The sequence below is a fragment of the Schistocerca americana genome, chromosome 3 (genome assembly GCF_021461395.2).
Source record: "Schistocerca americana isolate TAMUIC-IGC-003095 chromosome 3, iqSchAmer2.1, whole genome shotgun sequence".
Lineage (NCBI taxonomy): Eukaryota > Metazoa > Arthropoda > Insecta > Orthoptera > Acrididae > Schistocerca > Schistocerca americana.
The window spans coordinates 443,890,726-443,914,547 of NC_060121.1; the positions used below are offsets into that span (position 1 = coordinate 443,890,726).

General features: G+C 43.7%; 1 protein-coding gene and 2 non-coding genes across 3 annotated transcripts in view; 1 reads left to right on the plus strand and 2 right to left on the minus strand.

The window, feature by feature from the left end:
• LOC124606783 (metabotropic glutamate receptor 4-like) overlaps nucleotides 1-23,822 on the plus strand; it is a gene marked incomplete at its 3' end in the record, with an annotated part of 1,427,722 nt that overhangs the window by 701,032 nt on the left and 702,868 nt on the right. The window lies entirely within an intron of this gene.
• On the minus strand, nucleotides 20,590-20,664 carry Trnal-caa. The gene has a single exon. It is a non-coding gene; the product is annotated as a tRNA-Leu (tRNA).
• On the minus strand, nucleotides 23,299-23,373 carry Trnal-caa. The gene has a single exon. It is a non-coding gene; the product is annotated as a tRNA-Leu (tRNA).

Below are 23,822 nucleotides of genomic sequence, written 5' to 3' on the forward strand. Positions count from 1 at the left end.
CCCTACCTTTTTTCAGAATCTCGAACAGCTTGCACCATTTTATATTGTCGACCGCTTCTTCCAGGTCAACAAATCCTATGAAATTGTCTTGATTTTTCTTTAGCCTTGCTTCCATTATTAGCCGTAACGTCAGAATTGCCTCTCTCGTCCCTTTACTTTTCCTAAAGCCAAACTGATCGCCACCTAGCGCATTCTCAATTTGCTTTTCCATTCTTCTGTATATTATTCTTGTAAGCAGCTTCGATGCATGAGCTGTTAAGCTGATTGTGCGATGATTCTCGCACTTGTCAGCTCTTGCCGTCTTCGGAATTGTGTGGATGATGCTTTTCCGAAAGTCTGATGGTATATCGCCAGACTCATATATTCTACACACCAACGTGAATAGTCGTTTTCTTGCCACTTCCCCCAATGATTTTAGAAATTCTGATGGAATGTTACCTATCCCTTCTGCCTTATTTGACCGTAAGTCCTCCAAAGCTCTTTTAAATTCCTATTCTAATACTGGATCCCCTATCTCTTCTAAATCGACTCCTGTTTCTTCTTCCATCACATCAGGCAAATCTTCACCCTCATAGAGGCTTTCAATATATTCTTTCCACCTATCTGCTCTCTCCTCTGCATTTAACAGTGGAATTCCCGTTGCACTCTTAATGTTACCACCGTTGCTTTTAATGTCACCAAAGGTATTTTTGACTTTCCTGTATGCTGAGTCTGTCCTTCCGACAATCATATCTTTTTCGATGTCTTCACAATTTTCCTGCAGCCATTTCGTCTTAGCTTACCTGCAATTCCTATTTATTTCATTCCTCATCGACTTGTATTTCTGTATTCCTGATTTTCCCGGAACATGTTTGTACTTCCTCCTTTCATCACTCAGCTGAAGTACTTCTTCTGTTACCCATGGTTTCTTCGCAGCTACCTTATTTGTACCTACGTTTTCCTTCCCAAGTTCTGTGATGGCCCTTTTTAGAGATGTCCATTCGTCTTCAACTGTGCTGCCTACTGCTCTATTCCTTATTGTTGTATCTATAGCGTTAGAGAACTTCAAACGTATCTCGTCATTCCTTAGTACTTCCGTATCCCACTTCTTTGCGTGTTGATTCTTCCTGACTGATGTCTTGAACTTCAGCCTACTCTTCGTCACTACTATATTGTGATCTGAGTCTATATCTGGTCCTGGGTACGCCTTACAATGCAGTATCTGATTTTGGAATCTCTGTCTGACCATAATGTAATCTAATTGAAATCTTCCCGTATCTCCCGGCCTTTTCCAAGTATACCTCCTCCTCTTGTGATTCTTGAGCAGGGTATTCGCTATTACTAGCTGAAACTTGTTACAGAACTCAATTAGTCTTTCTCCTCTTTCATTCCTTGTCCCAAGCCCATATTCTCCTGTAACTTTTTCTTCTACTCCTTCTCCTACCACTGCATTCCAGTCGCCCATGACTATTAGATTTTCGTCTCCCTTTACATACTGCATTACCCTTTCAATATCCTCATACACTTTCCCTATCTGTTCATCTTCAGCTTGCGACTTCGGCATGTATACCTGAATTATCGTTGTCGGTGTTGGTCTGCTGTCGATTCTGATTAGAACAACCCGGTCACTGAACTGTTCACAGTAACACACCCTCTGCCCTACCTTCCTATTCATAACGAATCCTACACCTGTTATACCATTTTCTGCTGCTGTTGATATTACCCGATACTCATCTGACCAGAAATCCTTGTCTTCCTTCCACTTCACTTCACTGACACTAGATTGAGCCTTTGCATTTCCCTTTTCAGATTTTCTAGTTTCCCTACCACGTTCAAGCCTCTGACATTCCACGCCCCGACTCGTAGAACGTTATCCTTTCGTTGATTATTCATTCTTTTTCTCATGGTAACCTCCCCCTTGGCAGTCCCCTCCCGGAGATACGAATAGGGGACTACTCCGGAATCTTTTGCCAATGGAGAGATCATCATGACACTTCTTCAGTTACAGGCCACATGTCCTGTGGATACACATTACGTGTCTTTAATGCAGTGGTTTCCATTGCCTTCTGCATCCTCATGTCGTTGATCATTGCTCATTCTTCCGCCTTTAGGGGCAATTTCCCACCCCTAGGACAAGAGAGTGCCCTGAACCTCTATCCGCTCCTCCGCCCTCTTTGACAAGGCCGTTGGCAAAATAAGGCTGACTTCTTATGCCGGAAGTCTTCGGCCGCCAAGGCTGATTATTTATCAAAATTTAGGCAGTGACAATGATCGAACCCGGGACCGAAGACTTTTAGATTATGAATCAAAGACGCTACCCTTTCTTTTTTTTTTTTTTTTTTTTTTTTTAATCTCATTTTGTTCGCTTTTGTTCGTTGTGTCTGCGCGGGGCGGACGCCGTAAGACATCCATTTATGTTCGTTGTTGATCGATTGACTCAGTTTTTTTATTACAGAGGGCACGTAACCCTCTGACCGAACACGCTGAGCGACCGTGCCGGCTATCCCCTAGACCACGGGTAGACCATATAGAAAAGCTTATACTTCATGAATGCTACGTAATACAAGGTCAAAGATCTTCGGAGTAATCACAGTTGTGATAATGATTTCCAGCATACATCATAGTACATGGAAACGAAACATTATAAATACCTCAGTTAGTAGTCTCTGCAGATAAACCAAGACCAGACAGACCTCATTTACTGACAGACAGGGACTTTCTAACATTGAAGACGGTTGCTGTAAAACATCGTATGAAATCAAAGGATGAAATCACTCGCGAGTTCTAAAGTGTCGCCAGAATCCCCAATGACTGTGGTCTTCAGCCCGCAGACTGTTTTGATGCAGCTCTCCGTGCTTACGCTATCCTGTGCAAGCATTTCGTCTCCGAGTAACTACTGCTACCCACATCCGTTTGTATCTTCTTAGTGTTTTCATCCCTTGGTCCGCCTCTACAATTTTTACCCTCCACGCTTCCCTCCAGTACTACATTGGTGATCCCTTGATGCCTCCGAACGATTCCTTCCAGTCAAATTGTGCCGAAATTTCCTCTTCTCCCCAATTACATTCTGTACCTCCTCGCTGGCCGCTGTGGCCGAGCGGTTCTAGGTGTTTCAGTCTGGAACCGCGCTACTGCTACGGTCGCAGGTTCGAATCCTGCCCCGGGCATGGGTGTGTGTGATGTCCTTAGGTTACTTAGGTTTAAGTAGTTCTAAGTCTAGGGGACTGATGACCTCAGATGTTAAGGCCCATAGTGCTTGGAGCCATTTGAAGTACCTCCTCATTACTTATGTGACCTACCCATCTAATCTTCATCATTCTTCTGTAGCACCACATTTCAAAAGCACCACAGTTCAACAGACTGGGGTACAGTGGTCCATCAGTCACACATTTAAGAGTCAGTATAAAGATTGCTGTAGCTGATGTAAAGGGTGACTCCACTGGACAACGAATCAGTGGAAACGATTGATTTTTGGTGATGAATCTGTCTATACCCAGTCACAATCCGATGTGATGGTTTATGTTTGGCTAATGCTTGGAAAACTTTATCTGCCATCTTTTATAGTGCCAACGGTGAAGTACGGGGGAGATTTTGGTACGGTAGGTATATTTTTCTTCGTTGGGATGTGCTCCTGTTATTGCGCTTAAGAAAACACCAATATGGTACTATGTGAACACATTTTAGAGCCCTGTGTACCGGCCGCGGTGGTCTAGCGGTTCTAGGCGCGCAATCCGGAACCGCGCGACTGCTACGGTCGCAGGTTCGAATCCTGCCTCGGGCATGGATGTGTGTGATGTCCTTAGGTTAGTTAGGTTTAAGTAGTTCTAAGTTCTAGGGGACTGATGACCACAGTAGTTAAGTTCCATAGTGCTCAGAGCCATTTGAACCATTTTTAGAGCCCTGTGTACTGCGTACAGCAGAGGAACAGTTCGGAGACGATGACTGGATCAGCATCACAGTGCACCCCTTTATAATGCAGCAAATGTGAGGCAATTGGCCTTCCAAGAATGCTGACCTCAATCCAACAGAACACTTTTGAGATGAGTTAAAACGTTGACCTTGCTCCAGACCGAACTGTCAAACCTTCTCTGGTTTCGGCTTCTGAGGAAGAATTGTGTTCCATTCCTCCACAGACATTCAGTTACCTCATATAAAGTGTCCCCAGCAGAGTTCAGGCTGTCATGAGGGCGAAGACACTAATAGATATAAGCATACGTTTGATGAGATAGTGTATATTTCAACTATTCATAGTAACATCCATTTAATACTCCAAATGCTACTGCAAATTTTAACGATCTTGTAGGCCGAAAAGTGCCTGATAACGTCTTAGAGGCACCAAACATGTTAGTTTCAATTTTGTTTTCTTTCTTTTTATTTTCTGCAGTGTTATTTTAAGGTACCTGAGTCTGTCTACTTATTTTACTTTCACATTTCTTCTTGGAAACAGAGTAACTGTAACCTATCGTTCAGTTTATTCCTATTATCCTCTCACGCAGAACCTATTCTGATCCTATAAATTCAATTACTGTGTAATAAATGTTAATATTGTGCGTGTTGTTGTCGTATGGAGTTAATGAGCACATTTTTCTAGGTAATCGTTATTGAGCCGTGGCGGCTGGCGCTAGGGTGTTCGACTTGCATCGCTTATATCGATATTCGGCTGTCCTGCTATCTTTGACTGCTCCCCCGTGACTTTTCCTGGTGAACGTGTCACGAGTGAGTTCTCGGTCAGCGCTCAACGAGTCAACTTGTGTTGAAAAAAAGCCCACGTCCATAACCGTAGCGCATGGGCCTCACCGTGCTTGCCGCCCTTTTCTTTCGGCGCGCCCCGGATATAAGTGCTGATCATTGGGCGCCTTGACATGCAAGATCATGGTGGGTTCGTCGCCTCACGCTGAACAGCTTCCTAGCTCGTAATTTGCAAGCTCCAAATTACGTATGACTTTTATTCTGTGTTTAACTAAGAAGATCGTTGAAACTTAGTGTGGCATGGGTAACTGCCGGAGATGATCCTGAACTTGGTTCCACAGTGGCTGTTTTAAGGAAGGCTGATGTTCCTTATTCCATTTTGATCAGCCGTGGAGTGTGTGTTTTATGTACTTTTCATGCAAATTTTAACTTGCTTTAGGGCATATTTTCAGCTTATGACTGGCTGCGGTTGTGTACGTGCCCGGCAGCCGTAGAGTTAATGGTTTAAATTTGGTACGTTTATTTAATGTTGAAAGTGCCTTAAAGCAACTGGAAGTGATATCTAAGTTTCCTGCTAATTAGCTGCGAGACGGATAATGTTAGAGTATTGCTCCTTAAGAATTTGGGGGACGTGCTTATTGTATATTACAGAGTGGCTGTGATTTGACCTTGTTTTCATTGCAATCTAATCTGTTTGTGCTGCAGGACATTTGTTAGGACTGCTCGTTTCCTGGCGTCGGCGCGGCTATGGATTCTTGTCAGGACCGCTCACTGTGGGGCCGACTATATAAATATATACCGCCTGTGCACAACTCGTGGGGAGTGAATGCTCGTATTGGCTGCCGGCCGTAACGTTATTGCTTCCAAACACTGCTATGAGCCTTAGCGCTGTTCTCTAAAGTTAACGGCAATTTGGGAATCATTCTCAGTCATTATCATTAAGTAAGCCCACCTTGTTAATATTGCCGTTTCCGTCAGTCATTTTATTGGTTGAGTTATTACTAGCCCTTCTTATTTAACACTTACGTTAATCATTCGTGTATCTCAAATAAACGTGCGACTTATTATTCCTGTGTCCAAGTTTTGCTATCTTGGTTGGCTCACTTTGTATTTTTAGTATAAGTATGTTTCACTCTGGACCATTATGTGGGCAGTTCAGTTTTATTAAGCTTTAAAATCTCTTTGTTCTTTATGAAGTTGTGGTATTATGTGGCTGTGTAACTTTGATTTGAAGTGTATAATGTTATTAGTCTCTGGAGACATGGTTAAATAAGAACGATTGTTTGTGATTGATTACTCGCCGTGCCTACTATTAATGATTTTGGTTGCGGACGCAAAATAATATGATTCTTATTGGTGTTTATTAAATTCAATCAAAGGGAAGATTTGCATATTGCGTCAGTAAGAGGGCAAATGTCCGATTTGAAGTTTATTATAAAGTCAGTTTTGAGTCAAATTAAAATTGTAAAACAATCACAAGCTTGCCCATCACCAGTGATTCCGGGCTTCCTATTTCCTTTAAATAACTGTGGTGAGATTGTAAATTTGATTTTCTAAAGAATTGGGTAGTACAACGGTTCAGTCATTATTCACAGTTATTAAAAGATGCTCTGGAATGGAAACAGTCACTATAAGTGTAACTTCAGTGAAATGTTTTGTAGTCCTAATCTTCTGTATACATTGCCCTCATATGTCACCTATATAAATTGTTAATGGCGAAATCTGAATCTCAGTAAATGTTTCTCATGACTTTCATTTGCCCTTTTTAATGTGCAAAGTTATCAGGTACATTGGGATACAACCGTAACGTAATATACAAACCCTAGCGTGACTTTACGACCAGGCACCCGTATAGCAACCTGAATCAATAATTTAATCCGATGTGGCTGCAGGAGAATATCTCCGCATACTCAATATCCCCCCTTTCCGGCGGAGGGTTTCATTTCCTCCCTCCTCGCTATGGGCAGGACAGCAGACAGGAAAATGCCATCCTCCCAATACGCGTGCTATCTTCGAAATTGGGGCATTGCATGGTGTCGGACTTTGGAAGCGCGCGCGGTTTTATCTACGCGTGATGGATGGGTGGTAAATCAATGGGCCGCCACGCCACGCCACGCCACGCCACGGCCACGGCACACTGCTCCATGCCACGCCCTGCGACTCGCCGCGCCGCCGATGCCCCACCCTGCTTCTGCGACAATGCCTGCCTGCGCTGCACTCCTATCCAGGCAACGGCGACCAGCAATCTTCTTCCGCATCATCTAATTACTGTTTTCTTTTTTTTCTGCTCTGATGGACCAACTAAGGACTACGTGCCAGTTTAAATTCCGTAGTCATTACAACAATACGGGGCCTTGTGTCCACCGCGATGCAAAGCATTTTTGTTATTTGTTTACTCCCAGACTAGTTTTGGCGACAAATATCGCCATCATCTATAGATTCTTTGATTCTAAAACATGTAGAAATAGCATACTTCTGGGACACTGTAAAACCTTATTACATATGTAATGCTTAGTTTCAAATGTTATTTTCTTTACTACAAATCACGGCGTCGTTTTACGATTGTTGCCTCTGTTTACGGCATATTTCCTGCGTTCTTTTGTTGCCGTTTTCCTCGGCTTACATCATGTTATCTGCAGCTGAATGATCGGCTGTTCGTAAACAAATACAAAACGTAAACTTATGTATGTCAGCGGATTGCGATAGTTTTATGGGTACAGCAAACACCGACCAATGGAAGAGTTTCAAGATAAAACTGTTGTCCTTAAACACTGTTTTCTTCTTTTCTTCGAGTACTCTTTCATTTGTTTATTATGTTGTTTTTTCCTTTTTTCTATCCACTTCATAGCGGTTTGTTGCACTCTTCTACCTCAGAATTCTTCCATATTCAGTATTTTTTCCTTAAACATTTCTCTACCAGCTGTTTCTTCAATTTTTGTATTTGCTTTTTCTAAATCCTTCTTTACTTCGCGGATTCAACTGGTTGTTGGTATCTTATCTCACAATATTTAAAGATCTTTTCGGTTAATCTACTGTTTTGCAGTCGATGTAAATGGTCTCTGTGTTTCGAAAAATTTCATCATTACTAAGAAATTTACAACCTTTCCTAGTTCTTCATGGGCCTAATGTTTTCTTTATGATTCGTCTTCTAGTATATTTAATTTACCTGAATCATATTTGATGCTAGAATTTCAGATGCATAAAGATATTCTGCCTTCGCTGCTGTATTGCAATGCCTTATTTCTGCATTTTTAGACCGACATTCTTTATTGTAAAAGTCTTCGGTTATATCAAATACGCTCCCCATTTTATGTATCCTTTCCTCTATTGCAGATTTTTCCTAAACATTTTCTTGGATTATCTCCACAGTGCAGGTTTGACAGTTCCCCATATATCGACGGCCCCATACGTTTTCAAAAAATACTCATCGTATTTCATAAGACTATACATATATTCGAGATGGAGTAGATTGCCCACAGATCAAGCTCTAGTGGCAAGCAACATTGCGTCTAGAACGCGGGGGTTCAGTCTCGATTCCCAGCTGGGTCTCAGATTTTCTTCACTCGTGCTGTCATCATTAATTGGACACGTGCTCTAGGGGCAGCGTCTTTCATTCATAATCAAAAGCGTCCTCGGTCTCGGGTTCGCAACCCATCACCTCTAAAATTCTGATTAATAATCAGCATTGGCGACCGAAGACTTCCGGCATAAGAAGTCACACTCATTCTGCCAACGGCCTTATCAAAGAGGGCGGAGGAGCGGCAGAGGTTCAGGGCACTCTCTTGCCCTTGGGGTGGGAAACTGCCCTAAAGGCGGAACAATAAACGATGATCAACGGCATGAGGATGCAGAAGGCAATGGAAACCACTGCATTGGAGACACATAACGTGTATCCACAGGACATGTGGCCTGTAATTGAAGAAGTGTCATGATGATCTCTCCATTGGCAAAAGATTCCGGAACGGTTCCCCATTAGGATCTCCTGGAGGGGACTGCCAAGGGGGAAGTGATCATGAGAAAAAGCATGAATAATCAACGAAAGGGTAATGTTCTACGAGTCGGGGCGTGGAATGTCAGAAGCTTGAACGTTGTAGGGAAGCAAGAAAATCTGAAAAGAGAAATACAAAAGCTCAATCTAGATATAGTAGGGGTCAGTGAAGTGAAATGGAAAGAAGACAATGATTTCTAGTCAGATGATTATAGGGTAATCTCAACAGCAGCAGAAAGTGGTATAACAGGAGTAGGATTCGTTATGAATAGGCAGGTAGGGCAGAGAGTGTGTTGCTATGAACAGTTCAGCGATAGGGTTATTCTTATCAGAATCGACAGCAAACCAACACCGACAACAATAGAACAGGTATACATGCCGAAATTGAAGAGATAGAGAAAGTATATGAAGATATTAAAAAGGTGATACAATACGGAGAGGGAGATGAAAATTTAATAGTCATGGGGGACTGGAATGCAGTTGTAGGGGAAGCAGTAGAGGAAAAGATTACAGGAGCATACATGCTTGGGACAAGGAATGAGAGAGAACAAAGACTAATTGAGTTCTGTAATAAATTTCAACTGATAATAGCGAATAGTCAGTTCAAGAACTACAAGAGGAGGAGGCCAGGTGATGCGGGAAGATTTCAGTTATATTATATCATGGTCAGACAGAGATTCCGAAATCAGATTCTGGGTTGTAAAGCGTACCAAGGAGCAGATATAGACTCGGATCACAATGCAGTAGTGATGAAGAGTAAGCTGAAGTTCAAGAGGAAGAATCAATAGCCAAAGAAGATAGGTTTGAAGGTCCCTAAGGCTGTAGATACAGCATGAAGAATAGTCCAATAGGTAGTACAGCTGAAGATGGATGGACATCTCTAAAATGGGCAATCACAGAAGCTGGAAACAAAAACATAGGTACAAAGAAGGTAACTGTAAAGAAACCATGGGTGACAGAGGAAATACTTCACCTGATCGATGAAGGAAGGAAGTACAAAAATTTTCATCGAAATTCAGGAATACAAAAATACAAGTCGCCAAAGAATGAAATAAGTATGAAGTGCAGGGAAGCTAAGACGAAATGGCTGGATGAAAAATGTAAAGAAATCGGAAAAGAAATGGTAGTCGGAAGGACTGACTCAGCATATAGGAAAGTCAAAACAATCTTCAGTGAAATTAAAACCAAGGGTGATAACATTAAAAGTGCAATAGGAATTCCATTGTTAAATGCGGATGAGGGAGCAGGTAGGTGGACAGAGTAAAAAAATGGTTCAAATGGCTCTGAGCACTATGGGACTCAAATTCTGAGGTCATCAGTATCCTAGAACTTAGAACTACTTAAACCTAACTAACCTAAGGACATCACAACATCCATGCCCGCGGCAGGATTGGAACCTGCGACCGTAGCGGTCGCGTGGTTCAAGACTGTAGCACCTAGAACCGCTCGGCCACCCCGGCCGGCAGGAAAGAGTAAATTGAAGGCCTCTATGAGGAGGAAGATTTGTCTGATGTGTTGGAAGAAGGAACAGGAGTCGATTTAGAAGAGAAAGGGGATCTAGTATTAGAATCAGAATTTAAAAGAGCTTTGCAGGACTTCAGATCAAATAAGGCAGAAGGGATAGATAACATTCCATCAGAATTTCTAAAATCATTATAGGAAGTGGCAACAAAACGGCTATTCACGTTGATGTGTAGAATGTATTAGCATGGCAATATACCATCTGATTTTCGGAAAAATATCATCCATTCAATTCCGAAGACTGCAAGAGCTGACAAGTGCGAGAACTATCGCAAAATCAGCTTAACAGCTCATGCATCTAAGTTGCTGACAAGAATAATATACAGAAGAATGGAAAAGATAACTGAGGATGTGTTAGATGAAGAACAGTTTTGCTTTCGGAAAGACAGAGGTACCAGAGAGGCAATTCTGACGTTGCGGTTGATAATGGAAGCAAGACTACCGAAAAATCAAGACCCGTTCATAGGATTTTTCGATCTGGAAAAAGAGTTCGACAATTTAAATAGCTGCAAGGTGTTAGAAATTCTGAGAAAAATAGGGGTAATCTATTGGGAGGGACGGGTAATATACAATCTTTAGTAGGACCAAATGGGAATAATAAGAGTGGACGACCAGCAACGAAGCGCTCGTATTAAAAAGAGTGTAAGACAGGGACGTAGTCTTTCGCCCCTACTGTTCAATCTGTACATCAAAGACGCAGTGACGGAGATAAAATAAAGGTTCAGGAGAGGAATTAAAATTCAAGGTGAAAGGATATCAGTGATAAGATTCGCTGATGACATTGCTATCCTTAGTGAAAGTGAGGAAGAATTACATGATCTGCAGAATGGAATGAACAGTCTAATGAGTACAGACTGAGAGTAAATCGAAGAAAGACAAATGTAATGAGAAGTAGCAGAAATGAGAACAGTGAGAAACTTGAGATCATGGTTGATGGACACGAAGTAGATGACGTTAAGGAATTCTCCTACCTAGGCAGCAAAATTTCTAATGTCGGACGGAGCAAGGAGGACATCAAAAGCAGACTAGCACTGGCAAAAAGGCATTCCTAGCCAAGTGAAGTCTACTAGCATCAAACATAGCCTTGATTTGAGGATGAAATTTTTTGAGAATGCACTTTCGGGACACAGCATTATATGGTAGTAAAACATAGACAGTGGCAAAACTGGAACAGCAGAGAATCGAAGGATTTCTGATGTGGTGCTATAGACGCATGTTGAGAATTAGGTGGTCTGATAAAGTAAGGGATGAGGAGGTTCTGCGCAGAGCCAGAAAGGAAAAGAATTTGTGGAAAACAATGACACGGAGAAGGGACAGGATGATAGGACATCTCTTAAGACATCAGGGACTGACTTCCATGGTACTAGAGGGAGCTATAGAAGGCATAACTGTAGAGGAAGACAGAGTTTGGAATACATCCAGCAAATAATTGAGGACGGAGGTTGCAAGTGCTCTTCTTAGATGAAGAGGTTGGCAGAGGAGAGAAATTGGGGGGGGGGGGGGGTCGCATCAAACCAGTCGGAAGACTGATGACTCAAAAAAAAAAAAAAAATTATGCGTTTTCATCACAAAGACGTGCAAGCCTCCACACAACTCCAGTTGAGCTCTCCTGGCCAATAATGGCATATGATCACTTAATACCTGGTGTAATGGGTCGACATTCAACACGAAATGTTGATGAAGAATTTTTTTATTGCCATCAATACCGTCGTAATAAGGCACGTACACACTTAGCCAACGTAATCCAACGAACGACGGCCAACCACTTCGTAGTCCAATATTTGCTTATTGCGTACGGGGGCAAGTCGGAGCCAACGAATCGGTTCATCTTGGCTTCGGTTCGGTCTGCTCGCGATAACATCAAAGCGTTATTGGACGTCAGCTAGAATGTTCGTTGGTTCAGTAGCGTTTTGCTGTGTCCTAGAACAGGTGTGTATTCAAGTTTTTCAGAACGCTACAGCCATAAGCTCCACTGAAACCTGGTTTCGCAGGATAAAGTTGATCAGGTTATGGCTGTGGTGAGGGCCGTAATCAGTTACCGTCAGTTGCACAAAACACACAGACTTTTATTTTCCTAAGAACCACTTAATTACACATAGCCTTAAAAGGATCAAAATAAAATAATATGGCTTAAGGCCTAGTTAAGAAAACTTTAGACACCTCCTGGGCTGGAGGCCCAAAACCACACCAAAAACAAGAACAGCTGAAGGCCTGAACACAAGTTATAAAAAATTGCTTTAAAGAATACACACGGCTGAAAGCCATACTAAAAAAATATTTCACGTAAATACTTGGCTGAAGGCCGCACTTAAGAAATTCAGATAGAGCATTTTTTTAAAAAATATTCATTTTAAACAACTTAATCTTCAAATTTTAATTTAACACGGCTGAAGGCCTCATCTTAAAAATATTGTACGTAAAAGCTCAGCTATTTCCCCTGCAGGCAATGCCCCCTTTCTCTAAGGGCGTGTATTGATTGTTTTTAATGCAACTGGAGTATGGAGTGGAATATAGAGAGAGAGCTAAATCAGATAGTTTTATCGTGAATGGGAATATTTATCGGCCCTTACGAACTGTGATTATAAAAACAAGTTGAAAAGTTTAGGCGTTTTGAGAGCATTAGGTGGGCCGTTAGAAATAAAAGTACACCATGTTAAAAATAAAACGGCGTCTTTTGTGACATCTTTTCGCCATGAACGATAAACAGGAACAAACAAAATTGGGAATAACCACTAATCTTTCTGCTGCAGCTACAGTTCTCCTAAAAGAGGTCAAACCTTAGGAAATTTAACTCCTACACATTTTAAAATCTTTCATTCGGAAAAATTATGGAATAGCGCGTATTCCAATTCAACTTTAACTGAGACATTGACTTTGTCCCATCACCTGCCCCTTATTTCTTAAAGGAGAGGTTGTCCACTAACGTCGTTTCTTCTTCTTCTTCTAATGATCAGCTACCTGCAATAAAATAAATCCTGTACATGGGACGACTGATAAATCCACTTCTTCTCACATAACATCTGTCGGTAAAACTGTAATTGAGACGATATAACAGTAACAAAATGGGAGCAATGTCGGCCAGTTATCAGAGCCAACTGCTATTCCACATGGCAGAATACCTTGACCCTGCCGGCCGCGGTGGTCTAGCGGTTCTAGGCGCGCAGTCCGGAACCGCGCGGCTGCTACGGTCGCAGGTTCGAATCCTGCCTCGGACATGGATGTGTGTGATGTCCTTAGGTTAGTTAGGTTTAAGTAGTTCTAAGTTCTAGGGGACTGATGACCATAGTAGTTAAGTCCCATAGTGCTCAGAGCCATTTGAACCTTGACCCTAAGCCCTTCGTTTGGTGAGGATGAGAAGTCAAATGCCAATCCACTGGAGACCAAAGTTCGGCCGAATACAGTGTCTGTCGGTCGTCGGCCTTCGGCCTTCGTTGGCCTAGTGTGTATGCCCCAATTCTCTACGCTGACCTGCATTTCTTTGTCTGTGCTTTAGTGCTGTCCTCATAGCCATCGGCCCATGTGAGCAAAGAGCTGAAAGTCGGAGGGAGCCAGGTCTTGGCTGTAGGATAATCATTTCTCATCGAACACAATACAGGGGCATGTTTATTGCAGCTGCAGTTTGCGAACGAGCATTGAGACGAATGAGGACAACGCCTGATGACAACATTCCTCTTTACTTCTTTTGAACTGCCCTTCGTAGACGATTTTCTCGAATCACCTGGTCAACTCACTGAGCAATATCAACGGTTGAGACTCGCTTCCTTTCCTGATCGACCGCATCCCGAAAGTATGTACATCCTGCTTCAAAGTTCCCGCGTCATTGCCGCACTTTTCTGTCACGCTTGACAGTTATGTTATGAGGGCTTCATTAACCTTGCGGAACTCTTCAGCATGAAGGAATCGAATGGCAGCACGCACTTCACACCAAGTGGGAGAGTACTGTTCTAGGCATCTTTACACACTTGCAGTGCACTCAGAACTGAAAAGTGCAACGTGTTATAATTGACAGACATATTTCAGACACTGGCAACACATCTAACAAAACATTATCGGATTTTGCACTGCGTTTTCAATTTTGCAACCTATTGGTCCTAGAAAAAAAAATATCCCTCGAATAAGTATTAATCGATAAGCCACTCACAGTCCATCTATGGTTAAACACTGTTGTTGTTGTGGTCTTCAGTCCTGAGACTGGTTTGAGGCAACTCTCCATGCTAATCTATCCTGTGCAAGCTCCTTCATCTCCCAGTACCTTCTGCAACCTACATCCTTCTGAATCTGCTTAGTGTATTCATCTCTTGGTCTCCCTCTACGATTTTTACCCTCCACGCTGCCCTCCAATGCTAAATTTGTGATCCCTTGATGCCTCAGGACATGTCCTACCAACCGATCCATTCTTCTAGTCAAGTTGTGCCAAAAACTTCTCTTCTCCCCAATCCAGTTCAATACCTCCTCATTAGTTACGTGATCTACCCACCTAATATTCAACATTCTTCTGTAGCACCACATTTCGAAAGCTTCTATTCTCTTCTTGTCCAAACTATTTATTGTCCATGTTTCATTTCCATACACTCCATACAAATACTTTCAGAAACGACTTCCTGACACTTAAATCTATACCCGATGTTAACAAATTTCTCTGCTTCAGAAACGCTTTCCTTCCTATTGCCAGTTTTTTATATCCTCTCTACTTCGACCATCACCCATTATTTTGCTCCCCAAATAGCAAAACTCCTTTACTACTTTAAGTGTCTCATTTCCTAATCTAATACCCTTAACATCAACCGACTTAATTCGACTACACTCCATTATTCTCGTTTTGATTTTGTTGATGTTCATCTTATATCTTCCTTTCAAGACAATGTCCATTCCGTTCAGCTGCTCTTCCCTGTCCTTTGCTATCTCTGACAGAATTACAATGTCATCGGCGAACCTCAAAGTTTTTATTTCTTCTCCATGGATTTTAATACCTACTCCGAATTTTTCTTTTGTTTCCATCACTACATGCTCAATATACAGATTGAATCACATCGGGGAGAGGCTACAAACCTGTCTCACTCCCTTCCCAACCACTGCTTCCCTTTCATGCCCCTCAACTCTTATAACTGCCATTTGGTTTCTATACAAATTTTAAATAGCCTTTCGCACCCCGTATTTTACCCCTGCCACCTTCAAAATTTGAAAGAGAGTATTCCAGTCAACATTGTCAAAAGCTTTCTCTAAGTCTACAAATGCTAGAAACGTAGGTTTGCCTTTCCTTAATCTAGCTTCTAAGATAAAAGGTAGGGTCAGCATGGCCTCACGTGTTCCAACATTTCTACGGAATCCAAACTGATCTTCCCCGAGGTCAGCTTCTACCAGTTTTTCCATTCGTCTGTTAATAATTCGCGTTAGTATTTTGCACCTGTGACTTATTAAACTGATAGTTCGGTAATTTTCACATGTCAACACCTGCTTCCTTTGGGATTGGAATTATTATATTCTTCTTGAAGTCTTAGGGTATTTCGCCTGTCTGATACATCTTGCTCACCAGATGGTAGAGTTTTGTCAGGACTGGCTCTCCCAAGGCCGTCAGTAGTTCTAATGGAATGTTGTCTACTCCCGGGGCCTTGTTTCGACTCAGATCTTTCAGTGCTCTGTCAAACTCTTCACGCAGTATCGTATCTCCCATTTCATCTTCATTTGCATCCTGTTCCATTTCCATAATACTGTCCTCAAGAACATTGTCCCTGTATAGACCCTCTATATACTGTTTCCACCTTTCTGCTTTCCCCTCTTTGCTTAGAACTGGGTTTCCATCTGAGCTCTTGATATTCATACAAGTGGTTTTCTTTTTCCCAAAGGTCTCTTTAATTTTCCTGTAGGCAGTATCTATCTTACCCCTAGTGAGATAAGCCTCTACATCCTTACATTTGTCCTCTAGCCATGCCTGCTTAGCCATTTTGCACTTCCTGTCGATCTCATTTTTGAGACGTTTGTATTCCTTTTTGCCTGCTTCATTTACTGCATTTTTATATTTTCTCCTTTCGTCAATTAAATTCAATATTTCTTCTGTTACCCAAGGTTTTCTACTAGCCCTCGTCTTTTTACCTACTTGATCCTCTGCTGCCTTCACTACTTCATCCCTCAGAGCTACCCATTGTTCTTCTACTGTATTTCTTTCCCCCATTCCTGTCAATTGTTCCCTTATGCTCTATCTGAAACTCTGTACAACCTCTGGTTTAGTCAGTTTATCTCCTTAAATTCCCACCTTTTTGCAATTTCTTCAGTTTTAATCTACAGTTCATAACGAATAAATTGTGGTCAGAGTCCACATCTGCCCCTGGAAATGACTTACAGTTTGAAACTGGTTCCTAAATCTCTGTCTTACCATTATATAATCCATCTGATGCCTACTAGTATCTCCAGGGTTCTTCCATGTATACAACCTTCTTTCATGATTCTTGAACCAAGTGTTAGCTATGATTAAGTTATGCTCTGTGCAAAATTCTACCAGACGGCTCCCTGTTTCATTTCTTAGCCCCAATCCATATTCACCTACTATGTTTCCTTCTCTCCCTTTTCCTACTGTCGAATTCCAGTCACCCATGACTAACAAATTTTCGTCTCCCTTCACTACCTGAATAATGTCTTTTATCTCATTATACATTTCTTCAATTTCTTCGTCATCTGCAGAGCTAGTTGGCATATAAACTTGTACTACTGTAGTAGGCTTGCGTGCCTCAACGATACAGATAGCCGAACCTTAGGTGCAACCACAACGCAGGGGTATCTGTTGAGAGGCCAGACAAACGTGTGGTTCCTGAAGAGGGGCAGCAGCCTTTTCAGTAGTTGCAGGGGCAACAGTCTGGATGATTGACTGATCTGGCCTTGTAACACTAACCAAAACGGCCTTGCTGTGGTGGTACTGAGAACGGCTGAAAGCAAGGGGAAACTACAGCCGTAATTTTTCCCGGGGGCATACAGCTTTACTCTATGGTTAAACACTATAAAGCCTAATGCAGTGGTATTTTAATTAGTTGTATCTACACCACTGACCGCAGCAGCTTTCCAGATTTACAAAGACTGAGAAGAGTGTCCCATCTGGCTCTGTTACAAAGCGAACTAATTAAATCATTGTTCGCAAAAAAAACGCGGCTCCACTGCCACGCGTCCGTCCGATTACCTTTTTTGTTCCTTTCGAAAGTACACGTCAGCCAGCGTTATGAGATTACATTAACTGATTTAATCTACTTTTCAGAAGTATTAGTTTGACTGTCATGTGGTTGCAGCAGCACCTAATTATCTTTTGAAGTCTACAGAATGAAATACCTGCACCGACTATTGTCCAAACGCCAGCTTATCAGTTTCGCTTTAGAATAATCAAGTGATTCCAGTTTCCAAATATGAGTCCTATCATGACACAGATTCCTGTATTTTTGTTGTGTGTTTAAAGAGATCGTATAACGTGAAATGAAACAAAATGTTTATAATTACACACTGTCTAAAAATTGCATAACATAATGGCACAACGCACAATCCTCCCCGCGACGGACCATTTCATCAGAAAAATGTAATAAAATAATTTAGGCTATTATATCATGCCTCTTTTATATATATGGTCTCAACCGCAGTAAACTTCTTCAAAAAAATCATTTTCCTATGTCGACTGTTATTTTACTTTGAAATAATGACATTTCGTTATTAACAGTTAATTTCGTCACGTTGGCACTATCTGGCTACATCACACCAAAACTTATTTTATGCTTACAGCATATTAAGATCTCCACAGCAATGTGGAGTGAAGATACATGTCACGACATCACTAAAAGTTCAGCATAACCATAGTAGGTACAGATATACCTGCCTCAGATGAGAAGCCCATATGTAAAACGAAAAAAGTACAGTCAATATGTAAGTTTTGTCACGGTAATGAAAAAAGTAGACAATGAAGCAAAAACCTAAAAACCTAAGAAATTTTTTATGTATTTTCAGGTCACTGTTTATCTTCTAACCATCCTGCTACACTTCTGTCTTCTGTGTATCACTTACAGGTAAATTGCATAAACGTGTTTTTGTTTCACCGCTCGTTTATTCATGCGAACGGGGAAAACATATAAGTAGCTCCTAAATCGAAAGACACTCTCTTCCTTATGGAGGCCTAAAGAATAAAAATGAATGTATAGGCGCGTAATATTTTCAGTTGAAAACATTAAATGTTGAGGTAGCAGTTGCATTGAAATTAGATTTTTGTCGTCAGTCTACTGACTGGTTTGATGCGGCCCGCCACGACTCCTTTCCTGTGCTAACCTCTTCATCTCAGAGTAGCACTTGCATCCTACGTCCTCAATTATTTGCTTGACATATTCCAATCTCTGTCTTCCTCTACAGTTTTTGCCCTCTACGGCTCCCTCTAGTACCATGGAAGTCATTCCCTCATGTCTTAGCAGATGTCCTATCATCCTGTCCCTTCTCCTTATCAGTGTTTTCCACATATTCCTTTCCTCTCCGATTCTGCGTAGAACCTCCTCATTTCTTACCTTATCAGTCCACCTAATTTTCAACATTCGTCTGTAGCACCACATCTCAAATGCTTCGATTCTCTTCTTTTCCGGTTTTCCCACAGTCCACGTTTCACTACCATACAATGCTGTACTCCAGACGTACATCCTCAGAAATTTCTTCCTCAAATTAAGGCCGGTATTTGATATTAGTAGACTTCTCTTGGCCAGAAATGCCTTTTTTGCCATAGCGAGTCTGCTTTTGATGTCCTCCTTGCTCCGTCCGTCATTGGTTATTTTACTGCCTAGGTAGCAGAATTCCTTAACTTCATTGGCTTCGTGACCATCAATCCTGATCCCAGAATGAGATTTTCACTCTGCAGCGGAGTATGCGCTGATATGAAACTTCCTGGCAGATTAAAACTGTGTGCCCGACCGAGACTCGAACTCGGGACCTTTGCCTTTCGCGGGCAAGTGCTCTACCAACTGAGCAACCGAAGCACGACTTACGGCCGGTACTCACAGCCTTACTTCTGCCAGTATCTCGTCTCCTACCTTCCAAACTTTACAGAAGCTCTCCTGCGAACCTTGCAGAACTAGCACTCCTGAAAGAAAGGATATAGCGGAGACATGGCTTAGCCACAGCCTGGGGGATGTTTCCAGAATGAGATTTTCACTCTGCAGCGGAGTGTGCGCTAATATGAAACTTCCTGGCAGATTAAAGCTGTGTGCCCGACCGAGACTCGAACTCGGGACCTTTGCCTTTCGCGGGCAAGTGCTCTACCAACTGAGCAACCGAAGCACGACTTACGGCCGGTACTCACAGCCTTACTTCTGCCAGTATCTCGTCTCCTACCTTCCAAACTTTACAGAAGCTCTCCTGCGAACCTTGCAGAACTAGCACTCCTGAAAGAAAGGATATAGCGGAGACATGGCTTAGCCACAGCCTGGGGGATGTTTCCAGAATGAGATTTTCACTCTGCAGCGGAGTGTGCGCTGATTTGAAACTTCCTGGCAGATTAAAACTGTGTGCCCGACCGAGACTCGAACTCGGGACCTTTGCCTTTCGCGGGCAAGTGCTCTACCAACTGAGCTACCGAAGCACGACTCACGGCCGGTACTCACAGCCTTACTTCTGCCAGTATCTCGTCTCCTACCTTCCAAACTTTACAGAAGCTCTCCTGCGAACCTTGCAGAACTAGCACTCCTGAAAGAAAGGATATAGTGGAGTCATACCTTAGCCACAGCCTGGGGGATGTTTCCAGAATGAGATTTTCACTCTGCAGCGGAGTGTGCGCTAATATGAAACTTCCTGGCAGATTAAAACTGTGTGCCCGACCGAGACTCGAACTCGGGACCTTTGCCTTTCGCGGGCAAGTGCTCTACCAACTGAACTACCGAAGCACGACTCACGGCCGGTACTCACAGCCTTACTTCTGCCAGTATCTCGTCTCCTACCTTCCAAACTTTACAGAAGCTCTCCTGCGAACCTTGCAGAACTAGCACTCCTGAAAGAAAGGATATAGCGGAGACATGGCTTAGCCACAGCCTGGGGGATGTTTCCAGAATGAGATTTTCACTCTGCAGCGGAGTGTGCGCTGATATGAAACTTCCTGGCAGATTAAAACTGTGTGCCCGACCGAGACTCGAACTTGGGACCTTTGCCTTTCGCGGGCTAGTGCTCTACCAACTGAGCTACCGAAGCACGACTCACGGCCGGTACTCACAGCCTTACTTCTGCCAGTATCTCGTCTCCTACCTTCCAAACTTTACAGAAGCTCTCCTGCGAACCTTGCAGAACTAGCACTCCTGAAAGAAAGGATATAGCGGAGACATGGCTTAGCCACAGCCTGGGGGATGTTTCCAGAATGAGATTTTCACTCTGCAGCGGAGTGTGCGCTGATATGAAACTTCCTGGCAGATTGAAACTGTGTGCCCGACCGAGACTCGAACTCGGGACCTTTACCTTTTGCGGGTAAGTGCTCTACCAACTGAGCTACCGAAGCATGACTCACGGCCGGTACTCACAGCCTTACTTCTGCCAGTATCTCGTCTCCTACCTTCCAAACTTTACAGAAGCTCTCCTGCGAACCTTGCAGAACTAGCACTCCTGAAAGAAAGGATATAGCGGAGACATGGCTTAGCCACAGCCTGGGGGATGTTTCCAGAATGAGATTTTCACTCTGCAGCGGAGTGTGCGCTGATTTGAAACTTCCTGGCAGATTAAAACTGTGTGCCCGACCGAGACTCGAACTCGGGACCTTTGCCTTTCGCGGGCAAGTGCTCTACCAACTGAGCTACCGAAGCACGACTCACGGCCGGTACTCACAGCCTTACTTCTGCCAGTATCTCGTCTCCTACCTTCCAAACTTTACAGAAGCTCTCCTGCGAACCTTGCAGAACTAGCACTCCTGAAAGAAAGGATATAGCGGAGACATGGCTTAGCCACAGCCTGGGGGATGTTTCCAGAATGAGATTTTCACTCTGCAGCGGAGTGTGCGCTGATATGAAACTTCCTGGCAGATTAAAACTGTGTGCCCGACCGAGACTCGAACTCGGGACCTTTGCCTTTTGCGGGTAAGTGCTCTACCAACTGAGCTACCGAAGCATGACTCACGGCCGGTACTCACAGCCGTACTTCTGCCAGTATCTCGTCTCCTACCTTCCAAACTTTACAGAAGCTCTCCTGCGAACCTTGCAGAACTAGCACTCCTGAAAGAAAGGATATAGCGGAGACATGGCTTAGCCACAGCCTGGGGGATGTTTCCAGGATGAGATTTTCACTCTGCAGCGGAGTGTGCGCTGATTTGAAACTTCCTGGCAGATTAAAACTGTGTGCCCGACCGAGACTCGAACTAGGGACCTTTGCCTTTCGCGGGCAAGTGCTCTACCAACTGAGCTACCGAAGCACGACTCACGGCCGGTACTCACAGCCTTACTTCTGCCAGTATCTCGTCTCCTACCTTCCAAACTTTACAGAAGCTCTCCTGCGAACCTTGCAGAACTAGCACTCCTGAAAGAAAGGATATAGCGGAGACATGGCTTAGCCACAGCCTGGGGGATGTTTGCAGAATGAGATTTTCACTCTGCAGCGGAGTGTGCGCTGATATGAAACTTCCTGGCAGATTAAAACTGTGTGCCCGACCGAGACTCAAACTCGGGACCTTTGCCTTTTGCGGGTAAGTGCTCTACCAACTGAGCTACCGAAGCATGACTCACGGCCGGTACTCACAGCCTTACTTCTGCCAGTATCTCGTCTCCTACCTTCCAAACTTTACAGAAGCTCTCCTGCGAACCTTGCAGAACTAGCACTCCTGAAAGAAAGGATATAGCGGAGACATGGCTTAGCCACAGCCTGGGGGATGTTTCCAGAATGAGATTTTCACTCTGCAGCGGAGTGTGCGCTGATTTGAAACTTCCTGGCAGATTAAAACTGTGTGCCCGACCGAGACTCGAACTCGGGACCTTTGCCTTTCGCGGGCAAGTGCTCTACCAACTGAGCTACCGAAGCACGACTCACGGCCGGTACTCACAGCCTTTTTTCTGCCAGTATCTCGTCTCCTACCTTCCAAACTTTACAGAAGCTCTCCTGCGAACCTTGCAGAACTAGCACTCCTGAAAGAAAGGATATAGTGGAGTCATACCTTAGCCACAGCCTGGGGGATGTTTCCAGAATGAGATTTTCACTCTGCAGCGGAGTGTGCGCTGATTTGAAACTTCCTGGCAGATTAAAACTGTGTGCCCGACCGAGACTCGAACTCGGGACCTTTGCCTTTCGCGGGCAAGTGCTCTACCAACTGAGCTACCGAAGCACGACTCACGGCCGGTACTCACAGCCTTACTTCTGCCAGTATCTCGTCTCCTACCTTCCAAACTTTACAGAAGCTCTCCTGCGAACCTTGCAGAACTAGCACTCCTGAAAGAAAGGATATAGTGGAGTCATACCTTAGCCACAGCCTGGGGGATGTTTCCAGAATGAGATTTTCACTCTGCAGCGGAGTGTGCGCTAATATGAAACTTCCTGGCAGATTAAAACTTTGTGCCCGACCGAGACTCGAACTCGGGACCTTTGCCTTTCGCGGGCAAGTGCTCTACCAACTGAACTACCGAAGCACGACTCACGGCCGGTACTCACAGCCTTACTTCTGCCAGTATCTCGTCTCCTACCTTCCAAACTTTACAGAAGCTCTCCTGCGAACCTTGCAGAACTAGCACTCCTGAAAGAAAGGATATAGCGGAGACATGGCTTAGCCACAGCCTGGGGGATGTTTCCAGAATGAGATTTTCACTCTGCAGCGGAGTGTGCGCTGATATGAAACTTCCTGGCAGATTAAAACTGTGTGCCCGACCGAGACTCGAACTCGGGACCTTTGCCTTTCGCGGGCTAGTGCTCTACCAACTGAGCTACCGAAGCACGACTCACGGCCGGTACTCACAGCCTTACTTCTGCCAGTATCTCGTCTCCTACCTTCCAAACTTTACAGAAGCTCTCCTGCGAACCTTGCAGAACTAGCACTCCTGAAAGAAAGGATATAGCGGAGACATGGCTTAGCCACAGCCTGGGGGATGTTTCCAGAATGAGATTTTCACTCTGCAGCGGAGTGTGCGCTGATATGAAACTTCCTGGCAGATTAAAACTGTGTGCCCGACCGAGACTCGAACTCGGGACCTTTACCTTTTGCGGGTAAGTGCTCTACCAACTGAGCTACCGAAGCATGACTCACGGCCGGTACTCACAGCCTTACTTCTGCCAGTATCTCGTCTCCTACCTTCCAAACTTTACAGAAGCTCTCCTGCGAACCTTGCAGAACTAGCACTCCTGAAAGAAAGGATATAGCGGAGACATGGCTTAGCCACAGCCTGGGGGATGTTTCCAGAATGAGATTTTCACTCTGCAGCGGAGTGTGCGCTGATTTGAAACTTCCTGGCAGATTAAAACTGTGTGCCCGACCGAGACTCGAACTCGGGACCTTTGCCTTTCGCGGGCAAGTGCTCTACCAACTGAGCTACCGAAGCACGACTCACGGCTGGTACTCACAGCCTTACTTCTGCCAGTATCTCGTCTCCTACCTTCCAAACTTTACAGAAGCTCTCCTGCGAACCTTGCAGAACTAGCACTCCTGAAAGAAAGGATATAGCGGAGACATGGCTTAGCCACAGCCTGG